Raw genomic sequence first — 6,348 nt, 5'->3', positions numbered from 1 at the left:
TTTCCCTTATATAGACCACTGAAGTCGTGTTGTAGTCATTTTGTAGTCGGCGCCATGTTGTTTATGCCCATATTTGGGGCTCCTTTGGGGTTCCGTGTCTAAGCCGTCCAAGTCAATACGGGATTTGAAGGGGCTTTTCAAAAACTGGCCTCTGTCACATTCTGTGGTAAATAAATATGTTCATAACCCTATACGTTTTATTCTGTGTACATTTACCTCCCTAATATCACAGGATCCTCTGAATTTCGAGATCGTTTAAGAGTAGTAATCAGAAAAATGCTAACTTTAAGCTAATGCTTAACTGACTCCGGACTGGATTCTGCACAACACCAGTGAACTCCCATCAGAAAGCGTTTTGGATTATTATGCTTCTTCACAGAGGATCATTAAAGCATTTAAACAGGTGAAAACTCTTTCAGTAATGTTGAGCAGTGTAATGTTGAGCAGTGTAGTGTTGAGCAGTGTGATGTTGAGCAGCGTGATGTTGAGCAGCGTGATGTTGAGCAGCGTGATGTTGAGCAGCGTGATGTTGAGCAGCGTGATGTTGAGCAGCGTGATGTTGAGCAGCGTGATGTTGAGCAGTGTAGTGTTGAGCAGCGTGATGTTGAGCAGCGTGATGTTGAGCAGTGTAGTGTTGAGCAGCGTGATGTTGAGCAGCGTGATGTTGAGCAGCGTGGTGTTGAGCAGCGTGGTGTTGAGCAGCGTGATGTTGAGCAGCGTGATGTTGTGCAGCGTGATGTTGAGCAGCGTGATGTTGAGCAGCGTGATGTTGAGCAGCGTGATGTTGAGCAGCGTGATGTTGAGCAGCGTGATGTTGAGCAGCGTGATGTTGAGCAGCGTGATGTTGAGCAGTGTAGTCTGTGTTAGAGCTTTAAAAGGCAGATAATAAGAGAAAATGGCTCTCAATTCGGCAGCGCTTCCCCCGAAGGGTCTAGTATTTAATTACGGTCATTGGTTTATTCTAATTACAACACCTGACCCAAATAATCAACTAACAACTAACTAATCGACTAATCAACTAACTACCTGCCCTCACTGAGGCGACAACCAACCAGAAACACCCATTTAGTTCACTGCATAATAACAACGGTAAATGTTAAAACGTGTTCCAGCTGGTTCTGGAGTTTTACTGACCTGTTTTAGTGATTTTATGCTGTTTCACTCTCAGCTCTCCTCAGTTAGGGCAGTTAGTTCATTATTAGGCTCAGCTGTTTGTAAAATGCTCCTACCTGACGGCTGGAGTTCTCTGGTGTTGCGCCAAAAACAGTCACCTGGTAATCTCAGCAGCGGCGCCGGGAGGTCAGTTCACACCGCTGTAGCATTAGCTTAAAGTTAGCATTTTTCTCATTACTACTTAAACGATCTCCTAATTCAGAGGATCCAGTGAGGTTCAGGAGTAAAATGTACACAGAATAAAACGTACAGAGGTCTGAACAGATTTATTTACCACAGAATGTGAAAGAGGCGGGTTTTTGAAAAGCCCATTCATTTTTCTCATAGGGAAAAAACGCTTAGACACGGAAGTCGTACGAGCACTACAGAATGACGCACGACTTCAGTGGTCTATAGTCGCTTGATATAATAAATGCACCTTCGTGCATCGTGTGTGCCTTATGTATGAAAATAGACCTGAAAATTCATTAATAGTGTGCCTTATAATATGGTCGGCCTCATAGTTCGTCAAATATGGTAAGTGTAAGATTGTCGTTAAATGATATCAATAATTATATGACATGGTCATGGAATTGCCCATGTGAACTTAACATGTGCAGAACAATAAAGTGCTGAGTGCAGCAGTAAAGGACATAGTGCAGGGTAATTTAAATAGGCATATAACATAGAAGAACAGAAGAAAGAAATCACTAATGAGACAAAAAGTGTTTTGATCAATAAAAGTGCAGTGCAGAAGAACGTAGTGAACAAAATGAGCAGGACGTCTTGGATATGGATTGGTGTAACAGCCATGAGTATGTAACAGACTGTATCCAGAAATTCGGTGTAGTGTTCAGATGTTCATCAAAGACAATGGTTTCTGCACGCTTCTTGGTTCTGGAGGTGTGCATATCTGGCAGTGTGGTTAGCTTCACACTGATGGTGGAGATATAGATCAGCATCTGTAGTTAATGTTCACATCAACAAGTAGAGAGTAGAATAAAGCCACGTGATACCAGTGGTTTTAAGTGTGGCGTGTTTGTTTGTCCCAGATGGGCTGGTTTGAATTTCTAGAACTGCTGATCTCCTGGGAATTTTAATTTTAATTTAAACAGTCTCTAGAGTTTATTTAGAATAGAACACCTAGAAAGCAGCAGTTCTGCAAAAAGTGATGTCTTAAAATATCCAATGCCCAACTGCGACAAGGAAGAGACTTAAAGTGGACATTGACATGAAATCAGTCAATTAAGGTATTTTTAACAGCTCTGTTCCTAGCATGTTTCTGGACTTTTTTTGGTTTATTATATGTCTCACAAAACACAATCTCTGGAAGGCAAGATCACACATGACTATAGATCAGCAGTTTGTTCCTGCACACAAAGTTTTTAAAAACATTGTAACATCTATGGCGGCACGGTGGCGCAGTGGGTAGCACTTCCGCCTCACAGCAAGACGGCCTGGGTTCGATTCCCGGCTGGGCCGACCCGGGTCTTTCTGTGTGGAGTTTGCACGTTCTCCCCGTGTCTGCGTGGGTTTCCTCCGGGTGCTCCGGTTTCCTCCCCCAGTCCAAAGACGGCACGTTAGGCTGATTGGATGTCAGAAACAAATTGCCCCCTAGGTGTGAGTGTGTGAGTGAATGTGTCTGTTTGTCTGTCTGTGTCTGTTTGCCCTGCGATGGACTGGCGGCCTGTCCAGGGTGTATCCTGCCTTCCGCCCGATGCTGGCTGGCACCCCCCTGCGACCCTTAATGGATAAAGTGGTTGATAATGATAATAATGTAACATCTATAAAAAATGTCATATTTAAAAATCACACCCTATAGGAATCACATTCAAAAACACTTTAATTTAAATATATTTAGGAAAAAAAAGTCTGTGTTGATCCAAGGTAATGGTGTTTTCTTTTTCTTTTTTCAATATTGTGTATACATTTTATAAGGTGTTAGCTGATGTATCTTTTTTTAATATTATAGCTGACTTTCCTTCTCAATAAAGAGCCCATGTAGCCTGAAAAAAAAGAAAGAAAGAGATCAACAGAGATTGGTTAGACAGATTGGAACTGACAGAAAGGCTACTGTAGCTCAGATAATCTCTGTACAATTGTGGTGAGCAGTAAAGCACCACAGGTGGATGGGCTAAAAGAGTACAAGGCCAAATCAAGATCCTCTTCTGATTTCTGCTAAGTTTGGAATTTGCCACGAACAGCAGAAATCCACTGACCCAATCTGCTTTGCATTACCAGTCTAGACTGGTAGAGGTGGTGATATGGTGCGGGGAATGTTTACTTGACACAAGTACGTTAGGTTCAATCAATCACTGCTTAAAGGTGAGCTCCTGTGTAAAATGGACTTTAGGTGTATTAAAACGTGATAAAATGTACTTACCTTTGTTGAAGAGCCCACCTCCACTTTCCCACAGCTTTCTGAGATCCAGTATTTTGTGCACTTTGCCCGAACAGGCTTTAGAATGAGTGAGATGGGGCATGTCTTGCAACTGCATATAATTGGGTGCCCAGAGGTTTACATACGCCATGGGATGTAAACAGGGCTCCCGGTTTCTACCAATGAAGTGTGGAGCTACTTTGAGCCTGAATAACGGTGGAAAAAGTGATTTATCTGCAGGGCCAAGACATGCCCCATGTCACTTATTTGTCAGTGATGGGAATAACAGCGTTGAAGTAAATGGCGTTACTAACACCATTACTGCACCTTACTTTACCTTACCTTATTTTACTACTCAATTAATTATTTTTTTTACTTCGTGCATACAGACAAAGACATGTGTGTGTGCGTTGTGTGTGTGAGTCACAAAGGAGGAGAAGAAATTATTGTTGTCTTTGCTGTCGCACACTCTATTCATCTGGCATATGAAACATGCTCTGAGAAGGTGGGGGCCAGGGGGGGTTACGGGGGCGAGTAACACAAAAGTGGTTGGTGTGGGTGGTTGGTGTGGCGCAGTGGATAACACCACTACCTGCTAATGAGCTACCATATCTTGTGGGAGACTGGGGTTCAATTCCAGCTCTGGGTGACTGAATGCTGTGCTACACCAATAAGAGCCCTTGGGCAAGACTCCTAACACTACATTGGTCCACCTCTGTAATAGGAATAACCTTGTAAGTCACTTTGGATAAAAGTGTCAGCTAAATGTCACAAATATAAATATAAATAAATAAAATATATAAATAAAAAGTAATGCAATAGTTAATTTTACTGGTAACTAGCTACGTTTATAATAGAGTAACTCAGTTAGTAACTCTTACTTTTTACTTTTTTGGAGAAGTAATTAGTAATTATAACTAATTACATTTTCAAAGTAACGTGCCCAACACTGCTCATTGTAAAAGCCTGTTTAGGCAAAATGCACAAATCACTGGATCTCAGAAAGCTGCAGGAGAACAGAGGTGGGCTATTCAACAAATGTAAGTACTTTTTATTATGTTTTAATACACGCAAAGTCCCTTTCACACTGGAGTTCTCCTTTAAATGCCTGACCTTGTGCATCACTTTACATCCACAATTTACTTTTATCTTCTTACGGCTACTCCTGGCATGATGAAGCACCGTGTCACAAAGCAAAAAAAAAAAAACAAACAAACAAAAGAAACTCAAACTGATTTCAGTTTATTTCAGTATTCTTCAGTTGCCTTCCCAGTCACTGAATCTAAATCCAGTTTTACATTTTGGAATGTGCTTGAATGGCAGGAATTGTGTAGTTCACAAAGCAGTGGTTCACAAACTGTGAAAAGTAAAACATCCCAAAGATGTATTTCAGATAACCTTGAAAAAATTGCTGAATGCACAGAATGTTAATGATTAAAAAAAAAACAATAAAATAATCTGTAGTCAACAGTAAAAAGTCTGTTTATCTTTACTTATTTAATACTATATATTACTTCAGTGAGTACACACTAAGAAAAGTAAGTACAGATTTGTACCTAAAAGGGTACAAAACTTGTCGCTGGGGCTGTACCTTATATTGAGGTACAAAAAAGTACCTTTCAGTGAAAGTCCTTTTTTGTACCTATATTTTTGTGCCAGTAAAGATTATAAAGATTATAAACATTATCATCAACTAAATATGTTTCAAGAACTTGATGATCTAAAATTGTCTGGCTTTCAAATGTAAAATGTGCAATTTAAATATATAATGTTTATTAGTACAGTGATACAGAATACTGAATGTACCTTTTGTCTGATAAAATGGTACAAATTTGTACTTATTGCTGTTAGGAATTACTTTGTACTTCAAAGGGAACAAATCTGACCCCGTAAACACCAATATTGTACCTTTGATAGTACATTTATGAAGAGTGTACCTTTGAGTACAAAAAAGTACTCATATCGTACCTCTGTTTTTTAGAGTGTATGGTTGTGTACATTTGAACAGCACTGTACATTGTACAGCCTCTGTTCGGTGCAGCAGTGTAAATTTCACATATCACACCATCTCTGCTAGAAATGAAACGCACTGTAGATATTTAACAGTGATTATGCCCACTCATGATCATATCTCCGACATTCGCTGCTTCTGAAACCCGTGATCGCTCTTTGGTTTCTGAAGCAAACGCTGCCACTGATGCTGAAGATATGCACTCCTTTTTTGTCATACAAAATACACCAATCAAGCATAACATTATGATCATTATGATTTGTATCCATTTTTTTTAGCTCCACTGAGTGTATAGGACAATTTGTAGTTATATGATTACAGATTGTAGTCCTGTATCTGTTGCTCTGAATACTTTTATGTTATTATCCTCCTTTTACCCAGTTGTTTTACCCTTTATTTGGGAGGTGGCTCATTCTTGGCACAGCAGTGATTAAGACTGGCATGGTGGTAGTGTGTTAGTGTGTGTTGTGCTAGTATGAGTGGGGCAGATACTGCAGCAGTGCTGCTGGAGTTTTTAAACACTAGCCCTATCTGGACAGGATTAGTTGCTCAGGGGGTCCTGGGGTAATTTTCTCTTTTATGGGGGTCCTCTGTGATTTTATTCCCATCCGGAACAACCATGTATGTTTTTTTTTCTCAGACGTCCCCTAAGAAAATTACAGGCAGACTTGTCTACTGTTGAACTCTGTGGTCGTAAGTTTATTTTAGTCCCGTCCAGATGCGCATCTCGGAGTTTCTTCACCTCGCATTTAATAAAATAGCTATTTGTGCACTGCCACGCACCGTAACTACACGCATCGTAGTC

This window comes from Astyanax mexicanus, chromosome 19 (genome assembly GCF_023375975.1).
Source record: "Astyanax mexicanus isolate ESR-SI-001 chromosome 19, AstMex3_surface, whole genome shotgun sequence".
Lineage (NCBI taxonomy): Eukaryota > Metazoa > Chordata > Actinopteri > Characiformes > Acestrorhamphidae > Astyanax > Astyanax mexicanus.
Note: the sequence above shows the minus strand (reverse complement) of the source record.